The 21769-nt window shown below is 36.4% G+C and overlaps 1 long non-coding RNA gene across 1 annotated transcript; it reads right to left on the bottom strand.

Annotated features, from left to right (window-relative positions):
• Positions 1–502: 502 nt before the first annotated feature.
• Positions 503–2635, bottom strand: LOC130979301 (uncharacterized). The gene is made up of 5 exons (XR_009086627.1): positions 2291–2635; positions 2080–2169; positions 1857–1919; positions 1673–1744; positions 503–766 (listed from the first exon to the last, which is right to left on the bottom strand). It is a non-coding gene; the product is annotated as an uncharacterized LOC130979301 (long non-coding RNA).
• Positions 2636–21769: the final 19134 nt, after the last annotated feature.

Raw genomic sequence — 21769 nt, 5'->3', positions numbered from 1 at the left:
CGATGAGTGTCCAGACAAATATTACCATATTACAATCAAAACATCAAAGCAAGGAGAAAACAATGCAATGGCAAAAACAAGCAAACCAATCGATATTTTCTTGCTGTAGCCATGTAGACACTTCAAAAATTTCTGGTAAACCTCAGGAGTTCGTAACAAATCAGATAATAAATTACTAAATTTTTTTGCTTTGAAATTTGTTTTCTAGAAAAGTTCTTCAGAGAGCCTTTAGAATTATTTGGCAAGAACAAAATAAGTGAACCCAAAGATGCACTATGAACAGTGTGCAAGTACAAGATATGAGCAACAAATCAGATAATCAAACAGAACAATGAATGGCTTGCAGAGTAACCTTTTTTATCTGGTTAAGCTCAACATTCAAAACCTGATTAAATTGTGATTCACTAACTCCATCCTTGAACATATAACCATAGGTTAGAATTAAATGAACCAAAAAGCATGCACTTATGGAAATTAAGGCACCTAAGTGAGTCCGGACTCCTTATCCATATAAATATATAATTTAAACTTTATAAACCACCCATCCAATACCAGAACAAATTGTACTATTTAGATATCATATTGTAGTAAGCACTACTAGCACCTTTCAGCTTATTACTATAGGCTTACAAACAACTTAGTTCACCTGAAGACCATATATTATTGGATGTAAATTGAATGTAAAAGTGATCAAATGGAACTTGAAGACAATAACTTGAGATGGTTTACATTTATCACTTGATTCGTAGAAATCTAGAAAAATTATCTGCAAGGAAAAATCATAATATAATGTTATTAGTAATTCACTGCTATTGGTCATATCGGATTAGTAATTCACTATTAGTGGGTACACCAAAAATAAACTTCACTGTTGTCAAAAGGGCAGTGAAATAGACATAGACCATTTCACAGTTGATATCTTGGAACCGAAGTTAAGAATTGAGATATGATCATTAAAATATATGAAACTATGAAAGTGTGGAAATACAATATAAGAATAAATAAGGAACATGCACAAACTCTCCTTGAACTTTATCTCATTCCAAAGTAACTTGTGAACCTCAAATCAGGAGAGACAAATTAACTTCCCAAAACTCAGTATCAGAAATACATCTCATTTTCAATAAAACTAGTTTATCATACATCTCATTTCAAAATGAATACTCTGGCTATTTCATGTGTTCATGTTATTTTTTACACTAACTTTTATCTCCATTTTCTTTAATTTATTTATAATTTAAAAAATCAAATAATTTGAAAAGAGATTAAAATTAAAGTGAAGAAAACATTATTTTGAAACTAAAAAAAAAAAAAGAGATTGGCATGCATATCATTGAACAAGTACAAATCAGTGAAACAAGTATTGTCATCTAATTATATATGTGGTCTGTTTGCCAGTTTGATTTAGATTTAATAGTTTGACCACAAACACAGGAACTGTAATGTCATTTGAACTAACTGGCCAAGCCAACCTAGTAGCATAAGACTTGGTTGTCGTAATTGTTAACCTATTTGCAAGTTTCAAATATTTTATAGGCACTGCACTTTCATCTAAATTAGAAGGGCTATAAAATGGAGTGAAACTCAGCAGAGTACATGTGAGCATTTTTCCTTATTAACCACAAAAAAATCATGGTAGCCCGTTAACATATTTAGTTGAACCTGATAATACCATTATCATTTCACAACGTGCAGAAAAGTTGACAACAGCCCAGTAATCAATGTGTGATGGTTGTAGAAGTGTCTGACAAGAGGAAAGGGAGCATTATGAATTATGAAAATATCTAATCAAATATTAAATAAAATTTGAAAAACAGGGAACAATTTATTTTTGAGTTGAAAGGATAATGAAACACCTTTTTACTGAAATTCTACCTTCCCTTATTGGGGAAGCAATCATCATTCTTTCCAACCTTCAACTGTCAGAAAATTTTATTCGGACATAGGAGTGAATTAGTTTTTTGAATTAAACTAATCTGATGAAACCAGCTTAGTTAAACCACTTTCTCTTTTTTCTGTTACTTGCTAACTCCGTAGTGCACATAAAAAATATTAAATATGACAGAAATCAATGTTTACCTTTGGTGGCTCAAGAACACGAGTCTTCTCAACATAAATTCCACATGCAGCAAGTACAGGGTCATGATCATAGGAATTATTTCCTACAGCCTACAAGAAATCGTAATGACCATACATATGTTATCAATACGAATAAAACAACTCTTCTATATATATATATATAAACAGCAAAGGAACAACATATCATGATATCACTAGAAATAAAGCTTACATTTGTCAGAGTCTTAATCCTTTCCTGAGGTTTTTGGCGTGATTTTTCAATTAAAGATGCTTTCTGAATTGGAGATACCACCAGAGTGAAACAAGAGAATATAGCTACTCCAGCCGAAGTAAAGCATAGATAAACAAGATAATCAAGTACAATTAGATCAAGAGTTAATATCTAAGGCAAAATAATTTAATTGAACCAAACACAAGGTCCAGGAAAGAATTATGAAAGTTCCTTAACTCTTGCTATGAACAAAAGATAGACAAATCAATTTTGCAATTATGACGAGACACGCGAAGGAGGCAGAGATCGATGACCAGGAACACGACGTGGAGGAAGGATAACGGAGACTGGCGGCGTGAAGGGAATGTATAATAAACCATTATTTTACGGTTTATTTTGTATTGAATTGAGTAGATTTTATCAACTATTCTTATTCATATAAATTGTATAGTTTTATAAATCTTTTTGAATTTGTGCTATAATTAAAAACATGCTTCTTAAGCTTTAAAATTGCTAATTTTTAATCCTCTTTTATTACCATGCCGTGATATGTGCGTTAAGTGATTTCAGGGAAGTCTTTAAACCTTGGGTCGTCTCTCAAGGAATTATAAAGAAGTGTAGTTTATTATTGGTTATGGAAAAATATATTTTTGGAGTTTTTGAAATAAGGAACAAGAAAATATAGATTGCGAGAAAAATAAACTAATAATTAAAAAAGCTCTTAGCAAGGATTGAGAATTAGATGTCCTATCCTCATTATCATTGTCAATTGTGATGGTAAATATAAATTGCCTTTACTTAGTTAACCTCTAACCAGTGGAGGAAGGTCAAGTGCATACAATCAACTTGAGTTCACAAGTCCTAGTCAACCCATAGTGAGAGACTAGATTTAGTGAAGTTCAAGCTAACCGGCAATCTTTAATTACCATTCAACAAGAAACTTTGACAATTCAAGAGTCTCTAATTAATTAATCCAAGTCAAGAACATAAAAATCTAATTTAAAATTCACCTAAGTATTTTATCAAACACTTGGAAGGCACAAAATAAAAGCATAGAAAATTAATAAGAGATGATAAAATCTAAGATACCCAATTGCAAGACAACAATAACCAATAATTAAAGAAAGAACAATAACATAAAAATATAAATTGCATTAATCTAAATCAAAGGAAGCAAGAGTGCATCAATAATGAAGTAAACAAACGGAAGCAATAACAAATAAACTAAAGGAAGTAAGATGCTAGAACAAATAAGAATAAAGGAAAACTAAATTAAAGCAAGGTGAAAATCTGAATCTAAGAAGAAATAAGACTAAAAACCCTAAAACCTAGAGAGAGGAGAGAGACTCTCTCTCTAGAAAGCTACATCTGAAACCTAAAGTGTGAATGAATGAAAAGTGATTGAATGATCCCCTGATTCGTCCCATTCTGTTGTCTCTAATCTTCATTTTCGGACTTGAAACTGGGCCAAAAGCAGCCAAAAAATCACCCCCAGCGTTTTCTCGTAACCGAGGCACGTGACGCTTGATGAGTCCATATTTTCCGATATATTTTGGTTTGATTTGAGTGGATTTCATCACATAAATCCACATTTATTCATCTAAATAGCATGCTTTTGAGATTTCTTCCTAAATTGTGCTTGAAAGTGAAAACATGTTCTTTTGTACTTAATTTAGTCAATTTTATTCACTTTAATCCTATTTGGTGCCTTGATGTATTTGTTAAGTGATTTCAGGTTTTCAAGGGAAGTTTGGGTTGAAGAAGTGAAGAAAGAGCATCTAAAAAGGGAGAAATCATGAAGAAAATGGAGTTTGGAAGCTGCTGCAAAAGTGCGTACGCACAGTGATGCGTGCGTACGCACAACGGTGACTTCGTGCAAGGATGCGTACACACCAAGTGTCATGCGTACGCACGATGGGAATTCTGCGCAACTGTGCGTACGCACAGTAGATTGTGCGTACGCAAGCGTGCATATGCATGAGGTCATTAATGGCAAATTGCTGGGGGCGATTTTTGGGCCTCCAGAACCCAATCCAACCCATTTCTGAAGCTATTTAAGGCCAAAGTGGAGAGGAATGAAGGGGAAGGGGGGCAATTAGGTTTAGCTTTTATGATGTTTTCTCTTAGTTTCTAGAGAGAGAAGCTCCCCCATCTCTTTAGAATTAGGGTTTTATTTGTTAATTTCATTTTAATTTCAGCTTTTAATTCTTGTTCTAGTGTAGTTTCATTTATGCTTTCATGTTCTTCTATCTTGTTCTTCTTCATTTCTCTTATTATTTTCTTATTTTGTCACTTTTATGTTTATGGATACTTTTGTTGAATTTAATTTTAATTAATGCAAATTTATGTTTCCATGTCATTTATTGCTTTCTTTAGTTGTTATTTCTATTTTCTTACTTTTGGTATTTTAGATTTTATTTTTAATGCAATTTAATGTTATTTTATTTTCATGCACACCAAGTGTTTGATAAAATACTTAGCTTATTTTTTACGTAGTTTTTCTTCACTCTTGGCTTGAAATTGTTGACTTTGGTGATCCTTGAGTCATTGATGTCCATTCTTGTTTGATACATTAGAGTAGTTAGTTGATTTGATTTCCATTGACTCTATGTGACCTTTAGTGTTGACATAGGACTTATGGATTGAAATCAACTATGCCTACCTGACTTATCTTCGATGTAAGGTTGACTAAGTAGGATTAACTCTTCATAATTATCATGTGTTTGTGATCAATATTTAGGATAGGTAGCCTTAGCCCTCAATCCATGCCAAGAGGTTTCTTGCATTTGAAATTTTCTTTCCTTGCATTTAATTGGTTTGACTTTTATTGCTTTGATGTTTAATTTCTTGTATGTTTAGTTTTCACACTCTTGGTTGAGAAATTGGGTGTTGGGTGGAATTGAGTTGTGGATGTCCATTCCGCATTGTTGAGGATTGTTAATTGGTTTGGTTTCCCTTGACTCTAACTGACCCACTAGTGTTGACTTAGGACTTAGGGATTGGAATCAATTATGCCCTTTTGACTAATTCTCAAGTAGGATTGACTAATTGGGATTAATTCCACACAATTGCCATGTTTGTGGTCAATGATTAGGATAGGAATCTTTAATTCCCCAATCATCACCAAGAGTCCTTTTAAGCACTTAATTTTCATTTTCATTGCTTTTACTTGCTTTCCTTTAATTCTTTGCATGCTTGTTTCATTCCTTGCCATTTACATTCCTTACATGTTTATTTGCTTCATTGCTATTTACATTTTTTGCTCCCTTGCTTTCCCAATTCTCCATGCTCTTTCATAACCAATAAATGTACATTTCATTGCAACTCCTAGGGAAGACGACCCGGGAGTCTAAATACTCTTGGTTAATTAGAATTTGTAAACATTTGATTACGAGAATTCATTGTTGGTTTGGACTATGCTACCAACGAATTGATTCTTGTTTTGATTGATTTTAAACCGGCAAAAGTTCTCGTTATTAAATTTGGCGCCGTTGTCGGGGAGTTGCAATGGTGTTGTTGTTGGCTATTGTATATATGTTAATATGTGAATAGCTTGCTCTGTGGTTCTCTTTTGTTTTTGTTGATGGTTAGAATTGGGATCCCAGAGGACATTGGACATTCTAGCATTGGTGGGGAAGTCAAGCACAAGCCACCATAGCAAAGGCTCTCCCAATTGTCTAACTTAAAGACATTAAATGAAAGTGTTTGGTAATATCTTTCTAACCCTCCCTCTCTTTGAGCACTTGTTTGTTGAATTTTTTTCTTCTTTTAGTTAGCTTAGTTTGGTAGAATTTTTGTGTTGATCTTGTAGTTCTAGGGTAGAATAAGTCTTGGGGTTGAAAATGCTATTTTGGAAGTCATGCTTGGTGCCTTAGAGCACTAATTTTTTTTAGAAAAACAGAGCATGTGTGTGCGCACACACCTGTGCGTACGCACACAACCCCAATTTTCGCATTCTGTGCACGCGCACCCACCTGTGCGTGCGCACACCAGGTTACACCCCTTCTGTTGAGAGCCTTTGCACACCTTGTGCGTCCGCATCCTTCTCCTTTTGTGTCTTGTGCGTGCGCACAGACCTGTGTACGTACGCACAGACGGCGAGATAGCTGGCAATTTTGACGCTTCATTTTTTCTTAAAAAAAAAAAGAAAAAAAAGAGAGAAGTGTTCTGTGCGTGTGCACACCATGGTGCTACACACACCTCTTAATCCCCTCTCTGTTCAGAGCGCTCGCACACACTTGTGCGTCTGCTCACCCTACAATTCTTTACCCTCTGTGCGTGCGCACACTCTTGTGCGCACGCACACTTCTTAATCCCTCTTCTGCCAGGAGCACTCACATAGAGTGTGCGAGCGCACACCTTCCCCTTTTCCACCTAGTGTGTAGACGCACATATGCTTGTGCGTGCACAAGCCCCTGTTTTCTCACCTCTATGCTTCTTTTCTTCTCTTCTCTCTCCCACCCCTCGCTTCTCTTGCTTTTACCCTCCTCTCTACTTGCTTTACTTTGTTTTGTTTGCATTTTATTTCTAATTTAGTAATTATAGTAGTTTTACTTTAGTTGTTTGTTAATTAAATAAGTTGCAAGTGTTTGCTTAAATTGGGTTGCTTCTTGATTGAATTTCATCAATGCACTTATACTTTGCCTTAAATTACTAACATCTAATTGGATTTGCACATTTACATGTTGCATATTAGGTGAAATTCTTATAAGTGCATAATAAATTTAGTGAATTAAGTTGAACTATTTATTCATCATGGTTTTTAGTGAATATAATCACATAACAAGGTATTTGTTCCTTGTTAATGCTTTGCATTTTTTTTGTTGATTTGACTTGATTCTTATCAGGACTTGTCACTTTTTGTAACAAGCACCTTATACATGTGATTATTTCATTATTCCTAAGAATGAATAAATAGTCTCTTTTTATCATTGAATTGGTTATTGTTAATTGTGCCATTTTCTATTAATTTTACGCTTTCATTTGCACAATTTCAATATCCAATATCTCAAATACTCAATTCACTTTAGTTGTGATTACCTAGGGTTGCTTGTGCCTTAAGTTTTGCTTATTCTTTACGTGCACCCTAGGCTTTTTAATTGAGGAACATGCTTTTTCTTTTGCTTTTGTGGTTATTATTTTACCCAATCAAGGTGTTGTGTTCTAAACCATGCACATTTAGAATACACACATTGCCTTTTATCATGCCACACATCTTACTTTTCCTCAATCCTTGTTTTATACAGCAACCTGGAGCCCCGGTGTCCACCAGTTGAAGGTGGAGCCTCACATCTCTTCACCTTTGGATTGAGTGCAGGCACGGAAGACCGTGCAACATTTGAGTGTGGGGGAGGATTCGCAATTTTTGGGGCGTAAAATTTCTTTTTCTCAACACTTTGCAATATTTTCTAGTTTTCGATAGCTATATTTTTGTGAATATTTGTTTAGTATTGCGTTGCATTTTGCTTGGTTTGCTTGTGTATATATCTTAACTTGTTATAGTTTTATTGTAGTTATATTTGTATGTTGCATAGTAGAGTAAATAATTTTGGTTAAAATAACAGAATTTTCAAGAAATCTCTTTTTGGGTATTCTATTGATTGGATTTGAAAAATTGTTTATGAACTTGCTTGAAGTATCTTTTTATGGAACATAGAAAAGAGCTTGAACAAATACCAAGTGAGATTTGAGCTTTAATTGTGTGGTTGCACATTTTCAACCACAAATTTTGTTCTTGTGTGTTATACTCCTTTTATGATTGTAATTTTAGATTTGCTTTAGTCTATATATCCTATATTTGATGCTTTGAATTGAATTTAGTATGATTGAGGCCATTTTTGAAAATGAACTCACTAACCCATATGGCCAACCCTTACATCTACCTTTGTAAACCACTTTTTGAGCCTTTAATTCCCCTTTGTTCTCATTTTAAGCACATCATTCACCCTAAGTGAAAAACCATTATGTCCTTGAATTGTATCTTTGATTAACTTTGGTTTGAGTGTGTGTATTAATCAAGTGTGGGGGGAATTTGTGGGAAACATTGGTAGTTAGTGCTTTGGGTGTTCGTTGAGAATATTTGGAGAAATGGGTAAACACTCATGCATTTATTAATTAAAACATATGCATCTCTTTTTGATGATAAAAGAAAAGAAAAAAAAATTTGATGTACATACTTTGTTTATACAAAAAAAGAGAGAGAGAGAGAGAGAAATGATAATAAGAATGTAAATAAGGGATGCATATGTAGTTGAATTGGAAAGAAAAAAAATGCATGAGTGAATGTGATGAAGGGATAAATGGGTAGTTAGGTTGCTTTGTTATGCATGTAGGATGATATAGGATTAGGTGGGATACTTGAACTAATCAAAGATCCAATCCACTAGTCCACTCAACTATATTAATCCTACCTTTACCCTAGCCCCATTACAACCCACAAAAGTCCTTATGATATTTTCATTCATGCATCAAATATTAGTTGATTGTTAGACGACTTGCAAATCTTGGAGAAGCATGATTAAAGGAGAATTGAGTGATTAAGCCCTAAACATTGAGCGAATTGAGTGGATATACATCTGGTGAGGGGTTCAATTGCTCAATTCTATGATTTCATCCTTTATCTTGTATCTTTTTGCAAGTTACTTGTTAATTTGTGAAAATTTCAAATCAAATCTTTGGAAATTGATCGTATTGCTATATTTGCTTTGTCTTGGCCCTAAGTTTCTACTATGGATGGATTGAGATTCTCTTGTTTGTTTTTGCCAAACTCAATAGGAACCACATTATATATATAGGTAGATAACATTTAGTATAGTTGCATGCATATAAGTAGTTGCATTATATAAAATGTTTACCCTTTCATTCATCTCCTTTGGTTGTGTTTATCATGAGGACATGCTATTGTTTAAGTGTGGAGAATTGATGAGTCCATATTTTTTGATATATTTTGGTTGATTTGAGAGGATTTCATCACATAAACCCACATTTATTCATCTAAATAGAATGCTTTTGTGATTTCTTCCTAAATTGTGCTTGAACATGAAAACATCCTCTTTTGTGATTAATTTAGTCAATTTTTATTCACTTTAATCCCATTTGGTGCCTTGATGTATTTGTTAAGTGATTTCAGGTTTTCACGGCAAGTTTGGGTTGAAGAAGTGAAGAAAGAGCATCTAAAAGGGGGAGAAATCATGAAGAAAATGGAGTTTGGAAGCCGCTGCAAAGGTGCGTACGCACAGTGATGAGTGCGTACGCACAACGGTGACTTCGTGCAAGGATGCGTATGCACCAAGTGTCGTGCGTACGCACGACGGGAATTCTGCGCAACTGTGCGTACGCACGCGTGCATATGCGTGAGGTCATTAGAAGCCGCTGCAAAGGTGCATACGTACAGTGATGAGTGCGTACGCACAACGGTGACTTCGTGCAAGGATGCGTACGCACCAATGTCGTGCGTACGCACGACGGAAATTCTGCGCAACTGTGCGTACGCACGCGTGCATATGCGTGAGGTCATTAATGGCAAATTGCTAGGGGCGATTTTTGGGCCTGCAGAACCCAATCTAACCCATTTCTGAAGCTATTTAAGGCCAAAGTGGAGAGGAATGAAAGGGGGGGGGGAGGCAATTAGGTTTAGCTTTTATGATGTTTTCTCTTAGTTTCTAGAGAGAGAAACTCCCATCTCTCTAGAATTAGGGTTTTATTTGTTAATTTCCTTTTAATTTCAGCTTTTAATTCTTGTTCTAGTGTAGTTTTATTTATGTTTCCATGTTCTTCTATCTTGTTCTTCTTCATTTATTTCCTTATTTTGTCACTTTTATGTTTATGGATACTTTTGTTGAATTTAATTTTAATTAATGCGAATTTATGTTTCCATGTCATTTATTGCTTTCTTTAGTTGTTTTTTTCCATTTTCTTGCTTTTGGTATTTTATATTTTATTTTTAATGCAATTTAATGTTATTTTATTTTCATGCACACCAAGTGTTTGATAAAATGCTTGGCTTAGTTTTTACATTGTTTTTCTTCACTCTTGGCTTGAAATATTATTGACTTTGGTGATCCTTGAGTCACTGATGTCCATTCTTGTTTGATACATTAGAGTAGTTAGTTGATTTGGTTTCCATTGACTCTATGTGACCCTTAGTGCTGACATAGGACTTATGGATTGAAATCAACTATGCCTACTTGACTTATCTTCGATGTAAGGTTGACTAAGTAGGATTAACTCTTCATAATTATCATGTGTTTGTGATCAATGTCTAGGATAGGTAGCCTTAGCCCTCAATCCATACCAAGAGGTTTCTTGCATTTGAAGTTTCCTTTCCTTGCATTTAATTGGTTTGACTTTTATGCTTTGATGTTTAATTTCTTGCATATTTAGTTTTCACACTCTTGGTTGAGAAATTGGGTGTTTGGGTGGAATTGAGTTGTGGATGTCCATTCCGCATTGTGTGAGGATTGTTAACTGGTTTGGTTTCCCTTGACTCTAAGTGACCCACTAGTGTTGACTTAGGACTTAGGGATTGGAATCAATTATGGCCTTTTGACTAATTCTTAAGTAGGATTGACTAATTGGGATGAATTCCACACACTTGCCATGTTTGTGGTCCATGATTAGGATATGAATCCTTAATTCCTAAATCATCACCAAGAGTCCTTTTAAGCATTTAATTTCCATTTTCATTACTTTTACTTGCTTTCCTTTAATTCTTTGCATGCTTGTTTCATTCCTTGCCATTTATATTCCTTGCATGTTTATTTGCTTCATTGCTATTTACATTTATTGCTCTCTTGCTTTTCCAATTCCCCATGCTCTCTCATAGCCAATAAATGTACATTTCATTGCAACTCTTAGGGAAGACGACCCGGGAGTCTAAATACTCTCGGTTAATTAGAATTTTTAAACATTTGATTAAGAGAATTCATTGTCGGTTTGGACTATGCTACCAACGAATTGATTCTTGTTTTGATTGATTCCAAACCGGAAAAAGTTCTCGTTATCAACGCTCATCACGTGTACGCGTCATCCATGCGTATGCGTCGCTTGCCTTCTGCACTGGTCACACGTACGCGTCATCCATGCATGCGCGTCGAGGCCAGCTTCCCAAAACTTCAATTTCTTGTGTTCCTTCCACTTTTGCGTGCTTCTTTTCCATCCTCTAAGCCATTTCTGCCCTAGAAAACTTGAAATCATTTAATGCACATATCACAGCATCGATGGTAATAAAAGAGAATTAAAAATTAGCAATTTTAAGACCTAAGAAGCATGTTTTTAATCATAGCACGAATTCGGAAGGATTTATAAAACCATGCAATTTATATGAATAAGTATAAGAATAGTTGATAAAATCCACTCAGTTTAATACAAAATAAACCCTAAAATAGTGGTTTATCATTGCAAAAGGAGAAATAAAGGGTTATGGGTGAGGGTAATTATTGGAGAGGCAGCGATATTTAAGGGAGGAGCGACGATTGAGCCATGGAGGGAGGAGCGATGATTAAGGGTTTACGAGAGAAAGTGAGCATGACGGAGGGTTTGCGAGAGAGAGCATCGAGACGGAAGGGAGATGGAAGGGAGCATTGTCAGAGGGAGTGCCGAAGGAGAGGTTGTGAGAAAAGGTTGCGCGATGTGTTGCGTGAGCATCTTTTCTATCTTTTTCTAGTGAATTTGCATCAAATTTGTTGAGTTTAATTAAGAATTAATTATATTTTAGCCACTATGGATGCTATTTTGAGTTTTGTGCAATTTTATTTATTTTAGGTAGCATTCGGCTGGATTTGATGGAGTTTCTGCAACACAAGAATCAAAGGAGATGGCTGCGAGGAGCGACGCGCACGCGTGCCTGACGCGTGCACGTGAATTGGAGGTATCCATGGCGACGCGTGCACGTGACTGACGCGTATGCGTGATTTGAAGATTTACACAGCGACGCGTCCGCGTGACCGACGCGTCCGCGTGACTTGAAATAAAGACCATCGACGTGTACGCGTGACATGCGCCACGTGCAGAAAACGCAGAAAACGCCGAGGGGTGATTCTGGGCCCCATTTTAGCACCCAAGTTAGGTGTGGATCCAGTGAAGCCAAGTGGTCCCCACGTTACAAGACGCGGAGTAGTTAGTTAATTCTGATATAAATTCAAATTTGATTTTAAAATAGGAAAATATATCATCTTAATTTTAAATATTAGATTTTAAATTAATTAGGATTAGTTATAAAAAGGAGAGACCTCTCTTCTATAGAAGAGATTCCATTAGGGGGATTCCATTAGGGGGATTCCATTAGGGACTTCTATACAAATTTACATTCTGCATTCCATGAGCAACTAATCCTCCATTGTTAAGGTTAGGAGCTCTGTCTATTTGTATGGATTGATTTGATTGCTTTTTCTATTTTAATTTATGTTTTGATTTATTTTAATAATTGTTTTTGTTTTTTATTTTATGAATTTGGGTGGAACGGAAGTATGACCCTCTTTCTATTTGAGTTCTTGTAAAACTTGGAAAAGCTCTTTACTTAAACAACAGCTTGAAAACATATTATCCTGAATTTCTAATTGTTTGTATTTAACGGGATACGTGGCATATAATCCCCTTATTTTTGGATAATTAGGATTCTTGTGGCATATAAACTGGAATTTGATCATCACCTTCTAATTGGTTTTAATTGACCAAGGAATTGGCAGGTAATGAATTTTAGAGGAGACTATGAAGGTCTAACAAATTAGGGTCTAGTCACATATAGTTTGTCATGAATTAAATCATACATGATTAAAATAATTAGTAAGAAAAGTTAATTTGGAAAAATAGATAACTCTGAAGCCTTAACTGTTTTCTCCATATTTTATTCCCAATTTATTTATTTGTCTATCCTTTTGATATTCTGAGTTCGAATTTAAACCTTTTGAATATCTTAAAACTCTTTTTTATTTGTCTAACTAAGCCAATCACTTAACCATTGTTGTTTAGTCCATCAATCCTCGTGGGATCGACCCTTACTCACGTAAGGTATTACTTGGTACGACCCGGTGCATTTACCGGTTAGTTTGTGGATTATAAAATACCGCACCAAGTTTTTGGTGCCGTTGTCAGGGATTGACTGTGATTAACAACTATTAGTTGTTTGATTGCTTAGATTAGGTGTTTTATTTTTAATTTTATTAAAAATCTATTTAAAAAAAATTCGAAAAAATATATATTTATTTTGATTTATTTTATTTTAAAAAATTTCTCTTTCCTCTTAATTTTTGAAATTAAGTTTGGTGTCCCCGTAGTAATTTTTCTCTAAAAATAAATAAATAAATAAATAAATAAATATTTTTTTAAAAAAATTTTGTTCTGTCTTCTTTGCTTTCTTGTTTACCACATGGTGCGTTTAATTCTGTTTGGTGTTTTGTGCTAATGAAAAATAATGGAGAGAGATCACATGGGTTACTACTCACACCCAAGTAGTGATTCATATTATGGTGGATGGAGGAACTATCCAAAATTTGGTTGGCAATGTCAAAACCAAAGAAACTTCAATGCTCCATGTTCCAACTATCAAGAGCCACCACCTCCATATTCATACCACGAACCACCATCTCCATATTCATACCAAGAACCACCTCTTTTCTATCCATATCAAGAACCATAATCCTTCTACCCATATCAAGAGTCACCATCTTCCTATTCATCTCAAATACCATCAGATCTTGAGCTCCTCATGAAAGAATGCCTACATGATATAAAGACCAATGTTAAAATTGTAGAGAAATATGTGCAGACAATAATCAAGAACCAGGAAGAAGAACAAGCAAATTCCTTCCCAAGAGATATAATACAAGATCCTATGAAAGAAAGTGAGGAAACCAATCAAAGTAGTTTATACTCCAGTGAATTAGAGAACTTTCCACCCTCACATATGGAAGAAGAGGAAGATGCACAACCTCCCATGCCCTTGGTAACCAATGAAAAAGAGATTGAATTAGAAGAAAGCTACCAAGAGAAAGAGGTTCAAATTGAGGAAGCTTGCAAAGAGGTAGAAGAATTCAAAGAAGAACACAAGGGAGTGGAGCTTGCAAGACCTCTTCCAAAGCCATTACCATCCAATACAACATTCAAGTGGGTAAAATTCCTATCCTTAACCTTTACTTTCCCACTTGAATATGGGCTACTGGAGACGGATGGTCAACTTAGAGCTCTTTGTGGCATTAAGAGTAAGAGGAAGATGGTTAGTGGCAAGAGTTGTCAGGCAAGGTTCAATATGGTTGCATGCTCCAAATTGAAGTGCAAGAATTGGTGTAGAGTTCAATTAAATGGGTCTAGAAGGTTGTTTGGATGTCTCTGTGAGAATTTAGACTGCTTGCCACCCGGTGGGAACAATGGTGATCCACAAGAAGATGGATGTAAGAGCAAGGTTTGGGACCTTGGGATTCATTCCCACAATCAACACTCTTGGGGTCTTGTCACTTGCTTCAACTTGCTCAAAGGCGTTAGGCGCCTAGTGTGGGATCTCGGTAGCCATTGAAATTACAAACATTGGTGGAGATTCCTGGATCAGTACAAGCACAAGCCACCATGACAAGGAGCTCATCACATGTCCAACTTAAGGACTTTAACTAAAAGTGCTTGGTGGGAGACAACCCACCGTGGTATGATTGTTCTTTTTCATTCTTAGTTGTTTTTTGTAGTAGTAGTTTTCTTAATTATTTGATTTTTATTGAGTTCTTACTAATTTTCTGATCATGCAGCTATTTTAGAACAGGAGCCAGAAAAAAAAGAAAAAAGGCAGACGACACACGATGCGCAAGCGTCGCTGACGCGTACGCGTCAGATGGGTGTGCATGAAAAATAAATTTGAACAGAGAGTTGCGCGGGAGTGGCGCAAGAATGATGCCTCTAGCACAAAAAAACCCACACGTGCGTGTCATTTGTGATTTTCACCATTCACGCGGGCGCGTCAGCGACGCGTACGCGTGACCTGAAAAATCGACGTAAAAGTGTGTTTGGGCAGAGAGTTATGCTGGTTTGGGGCTGGAAGTGTGCTAGAGGCACAAATTTGATCACGTGTACGCGTCAAAGACGCGTGTGCGTCATCTGCACAAATGGACATCCACGCGTGCACATGCATGACGTGCACGCGTCGTATGAAAATATTGGTTCCCAAGCCATGCGAACAGAGAGTTGTGCATGCGCGTGGTTGGCTTCGCATGAATCGCATAAAACCCATGGCACGCGGACGCGTGCCTGACGCTTACGTGTCATTAAGAAAATTTCGCGCCCCACGCGTACGCGTCGCCTGCCCCGCACAACTCCACTAGTTCGCCGCCCAGTTTTTATTTTTTCTTTCCCTCCTTTCCCAATTCTTAATTCTCTCTCGTTCTTTTATCCTTTTTATTCTTCTTCCATCTTACTATTTGTTTTTCTTTTCAGTTATTCTTTGCTTGAGGACAAGCAAACCTTTAAGTTTGGTGTTGACGCTCCACTTAAGGGTTTTTCTGTTTATTCGTATGGCACCAAAAGGGAGGCGAATCATCTTCACGGAGGAGCACAACCTGAAGAATAAAACGACCGCTAGGATAACTAAGGTGGTTGAGTTCCTTTCATTCTATATTCCTCCCATCTTCTTCTATGCTATGTTCCGATTTTCTGCTATTTTGCTTTGTCTGTTGCATGATCTTTTATTAGTGAGAATCCTAGGTCTAGTTTAGTTTTTTCTTAATTGCTTTAATTCTGAAAAGATGTCTCATGTTTTACTCACTGAGCTTGAATTCAAATAAAAAATACAGAAGTGATGTATTACATGAGAAATTGAGTTAATTTTAAAAGTAGTCTTATTTACTTAAATATGGTGGTATTTTCTGTAATTCTGAATGAATGACATAAACAGTGCATATTTTTGATAGTGAAGTTTATGAATGTTAAAATTGTTGGCTCTTGAAAGAATGATGAAAAAAAGAGAAAAGTTATTGATAATCTGAAAAATCATAAAATTGATTCTTGAAGCAAGAAAAAGCAGTGAAAAATAAAGCTTGCAAAAAAAATAATAAAAAAAAAGAAGAAGCAAGCAGAAAAAGCCAATAGACCTTAAAACCGAAAGGCAAGGGTAAAAAGGATCCAAGGCTTTGAGCATCAATGGATAGGAGGGCCCAAGGAAATAAAATCCAGGCCTAAGCGGCTAAATCAAGCTATCCCTAACCATGTGCTTGTGGCATGCAGGTCCAAGTGAAAAGCTTGAGACTGAGTGGTTAAAGTCGTAATCCAAAGCAAAAAGAGTGTGCTTAAGAGCTCTGGGCACCTCTAACGGGGGACTCTAGCAAAGCTGAGTCACAATCTGAAAAGGTTCACCCAGTCATGTGTCTGTGGCATTTATGTATCCGGTGGTAATACTGGAAAACAAAGTGCTTAGGGCCACGGCCAAGACTCATAAAAGTAGATGTGTTCAAGAATCAACATACTTAACTAGGAGAATCAATAACACTATCTGAATTCTGAGTTTCTATGGATGCCAATCATTCTAAACTTCAAAGGATAAAGTGAAATGCCAAAACTATTCAGGATTGCAGTTGTAAACCCCACTATAAGAAGAGACATGAGCTTAATCGAACTCTCATTCTCATGCAAATTCACATCCTAAGCTTATATTAGTTTTGGTTGCTTGAGGACAAGCAACAGTTTAAGTTTGGTGTTGTGATGCGTGAGCATCTTTTCTATCTTTTCCTAGTGAATTTGTATCTAATTTGTTGAGTTTAATTAAGAATTAATTATATTTTAGCCACTATGGATGCTATTTTGAGTTTTGTGCAATTTTATTTATTTTAGGTAGAATTCGGCTGGATATGATGGAGTTTCTGCAACACAAGAATCAAAGGAGATGGTTGCGAGGAGCGACGCCCACGCGTGCCTGATGTGTGCGCGTGAATTGGAGGTATCCATGGCGACGCGTACGCGTGATTTGAAGATTTGCACAGCGACGCGTCCTCGTGACTGACGTGTCCGCGTGACTTGAAAAACAGACCATCGACGCGTACGCGTGACTGACGTGTATGCGTGACATGCGCCACGTGCAGAAAACGCAGAAAACGCTGAAGGGTGATTTCTGGGCCCTATTTTAGCACCCAAGTTAGGCGCGGATCCAGTGAAGCCAAGTGGTTCCACGTTACAGATCACGGAGTAGTTAGTTAATTCTGATTTAAAGCATAAAGATAGAGATACTTATGTAATTCATTGGTGAGAATTTCAGATAAGCATATGGAGATGCTTTGTCCCTTCTGTCTCTCTGCTTTCCTACTGTCTTCATCCAATCCTTCTTACTCCTTTCTATGGCAAGCTGTATGTTGGGCATCACTGTTGTCAGTGGCTACAGTCCCGTCCTCTCAGTGAAAATGTTCAACGCGCTCTGTCATAGAATGGCTAATCATCTGTCAGTTCTCAATCAGGTTGGAATAGAATCCATTGATTCTTTTGCGTCTGTCACTAACGCCCAGCCTTCAGGAGTTTGAATCTCGTCACAGTCATTCAATCATTGAATCCTACTCAGAATACCACAGACAAGGTTTAGACCTTCTGGATTCTCTTGAATGCCGCCATCAATTCTAGCTTATACCACGAAGATTCCGATTAAGGGATCCAAGAGATAAACATTCAAGCCTTGTTTGCTTGTAGAACGGAAGTGGTTGTCAGGCACGCGTTCATAAGTGAGAATGATGATGAGCGTCACATAATCATCACATTCATCATGTTCTTGGGTGCATATGAATGTCTTAGAACTAGAATAGGATGAATTGAATAGAAGAACAATAGTAATTGCATTAATACTCGAGGTACAACAGAGCTCCACACCTTAATCTATGGTGTGTAGAAACTCCATCGTTGAAAATACATAAGAACAAGGTCTAGGCATGGCCGAATGGCCAGCCCCCATGATCTAAGAACTAGACGTCCGAAGATTCTCAAACGATCTAAAATGATCCAAAGATGAAAATACAATAGCAAAAGGTCCTATTTGTAGAGAACTAGTAGCCTAGGGTTTACAGAAATGAGAAAATGACATAAAAATCCACTTCCGGGCCCACTTGGTGTGTGCTTGGGCTGAGCATTGAAGCTTTTATGTGTAGATACTTTTCTTGGAGTTGAACGCCAGTTTTTGTGCCAGTTTGGGCGTTTAACTCCCATTTTTGTGCCAGTTCCGGCGTTTAACACCGGGCAGTTTTGAACTGATTTGGAACGCCAGTTTGGGCCATCAAATCTCGGGCAAAGTATAAACTATTATATATTTCTGGAAAGCCCAGGATGTCTACTTTCCAACGCAATTGAGAGCGCGCCAATTGGGTTTCTGTAGCTGCAGAAAATCCATTTCGAGTGTAGGGAGGTCAGAATCCAACAGCATCTGCAGTCCTTTTCAGCCTCTGAATCAGATTTTTGCTTAGGTCCCTTAATTTCAGCCAGAAAATACCTGAAATCACAGAAAAACACACAAACTCATAGTAAAGTCCAGAAAAGTGAATTTTAACTAAAAACTAATAAAAATATAATAAAAACTAACTAAAACATACTAAAAACATACTAAAAACAATGCCAAAAAACGTATAAATTATCCGCTCATCAAGAGACCTCTCTTCTATAGAAGAGATTCCATTAGGGAGATTCCATTAGGAAATTCTATACAAATTTACATTCCGCATTCCATGAGCAACTAATCCTCCATTGTTAAGGTTAGGAGCTCTGTCTGTTTGTATGGATTGATTTTATTGCTTTTTCTATTTTAATTTATGTTTTGATTTATATTTTAATAATTGTTTTCGTTCTTTATTTTATGAATTTGGGTGGAACGGAAGTATGACCCTCTTTCTATTTGAGTTCTTGTAAAACTTGGAAAAGCTCTTTACTTGAACAACAGCTTGAAGACATATTATCCTGAATTTCTAATTGTTTGTATTTAACGGGATACGTGACATATAATCCCCTTATTTTTGGATAATTAGGATTCTTGTGGCATATAAACTGGAATTTGATCATCACCTTCTAATTGGATTTAATTGACCAAGGAATTGGCAGTTAATGAATTTTAGAGGAGACTAGGAAGGTCTAATAAATTAGGGTCTAGTCACATATACTTTGCCATGAATTAAATCATACATGATTAAAATAGTTGGTAAGAAAAGTTAATCCGGAAAAATAGATAACTCTGAAGTCTTAAATGTTTTCTCCATATTTTATTCTCAATTTATTTATTTGTCTATCCTTTTGATATTCTGAGTTCGAATTTAAACCTTTTGAATATCTCAAAACTCTTTTTTATTTGTCTAACTAAGCCAATCACTTAACCATTGTTGCTTAGTCCATCAATCCTCGTGGGATCGACCCCTTACTCACGTAAGGTATTATTTGGTACGACCCGGTGCACTTACCGGTTAGTTTGTGGGTTATAAAATACCGCACCACGATGAACTTGTGTTTCGCGATGATGAGAGTTGGAATGGTTGGAAGCGTGATGAAGAGTGTTGGAAGAATGAAGCTCTGGTGTTACTACGGAGGGAAAAATTCCTTGAAGTACGAGATACCTGCGAGGACCATCCCAAATGAAGACTTGGAGACGGAGAACTTTTTCTGTGGGGGATGGAGATGGTCGGATGGGGGTAAATTTTTTCAAATTATTAAATTTACTTAAATATTTTTAATAATTTATTTTTAATATAACTTTTTGAGAAAAAGACAAATAGGTATTTAATCTTTTGTCCTGCTAACATTTTTGTTTCTGACCATTTGAAAATACTTTTAAATTCCTAACCTTCACAAAACTTGGACGGATAAGTCCCTTCATCCAAATGCCTCCGTCAAACCCATCAGAAAAGACTGACGTGGCTCCCGTTCTGATGACCTGGCATGACGGGTTGACACGTGAACTGATGACTGGAAGGGTACTTTCGAAAATTGGACAAATAAGTTCCTGAACCTAAAAACTACGTTGTTTTGCGTTTGGCCCTAATCCTTAAATTGATTGCATTTCTTTGTGGAGGCTGGTGGTGAGGAGCTCTACCTGCATCAACAATGGCTGCTAATGGAGCATCATCATCAACTTCAAGAAGAATCCTCAGTGGAGTAAGACAAGAAAATTCTGCTTCAAGCTTAGTTCCTTGTGTTGTGCACGCCGGAGACCTAAAGGACGATGTCGCCCCGAGGTGATTCTATGGAGTTTATGTAATAATGTATATGTCGAGGACAATTTGCAACCCAAACAAAATCTTCTTGGGTTGCCCATTCTATAAGGTAAGATAAAAAGTTTGGAGATTTTGTTCTGAAATGGTTTTATATAGTACATAATTTTGGGAACTTTGACAAGGAAAGCAACCGCATTGCAAGTTTTTTTTGTTTGGGTCTATGAACTTCTTGCTAGAATTGGAAGCAATGGTTGCATCTTTGATAAAAGACCTATGGTTGAGAAAGAGGTTGAAGTTGTTAAAGAGGAAGAGGTATTTGATCATATGATGGCTGTTCTGGAGGAGAAGGTTACTACTTTAGAGAAGAAAAAAAACCTATTAGCTTGTTGTATTGGTATAATTGTATGTGCTTTTTGGTTACTTTTTATGTATATAGTGCCCGAGAAATGAATTCTAGAAATTAGAATAGAAAAATGGGTTGATTCAGGTCTTTGTTATATATTGAAACATGCCATTTAGGCAATTTATATATCCTATTATCTAAATGCAATTCAAGTTATGATATCAGTATGTTGTTGAAGTTATGTTGTCAATATCTAAAGAAGCATTGAATGATTGATGAAAGTAGGCATAAAAGTTGTATATATAAATACATAATATAGATTGAAAGTTATAATAACATCTTTGCCACAGTCAAATTTGCTAAAAGCTGCCCAAAAAGAACAAATCTTCAAAAGTATATAGTTTATGAAGCTTAATATCACAAAAGTAAGCCTTAAACACCTAACAAGTTTGCAACGGTTAATAAAATCCTAAGAGCTTCTAAAAAAAAACAAGCCCCCCAAGATGACATATTTCTTCACTTCTTTGGATTGATGGAGGGTGGATTAGGGATGAATTTAAACAGTCTTGTTGTTGCTGTGCTTGCTGCTGCCAATGTCTCCTTGGTAGCTGCTGTACTTGGTCCTGGCTTGACTTGAGATGGTTGTGGACTAGGTGGAGAACCTTGAGGTTGAGGCTGTGGTGGTGCAAGCTGACTTGGGGGTGGGAGTGAACTGGGGCAGCAGGTGGTCTGAATATCTTCTGCTTGGGCCTCATTTGTGAAGTTTTTGGTTGAACTGTTTGGTGGGTTATGGATGGAACTTAAAGTGGAGGCCTAAATGGTGTCCTTCTAGTTACAGAACCTGGCCTGACTTGGTCTGCCGCTGGAGCTGGTGTTACAGGCCTTGGTGTTGCTGCCACAGACATGGAAGGAGTTGGATTCACAACACTTGAAACCTAGTTATCATATATAAGGAAGTATTCATGAAATTTAGGGTAAATAACAGTTTAAGGGGTC

Source organism: Arachis stenosperma, chromosome 5, assembly GCF_014773155.1.
Source record: "Arachis stenosperma cultivar V10309 chromosome 5, arast.V10309.gnm1.PFL2, whole genome shotgun sequence".
Classification (NCBI taxonomy): Eukaryota; Viridiplantae; Streptophyta; class Magnoliopsida; order Fabales; family Fabaceae; genus Arachis; species Arachis stenosperma.
Note: the sequence above shows the minus strand (reverse complement) of the source record. Positions and strands in the feature narration are given on the sequence as shown.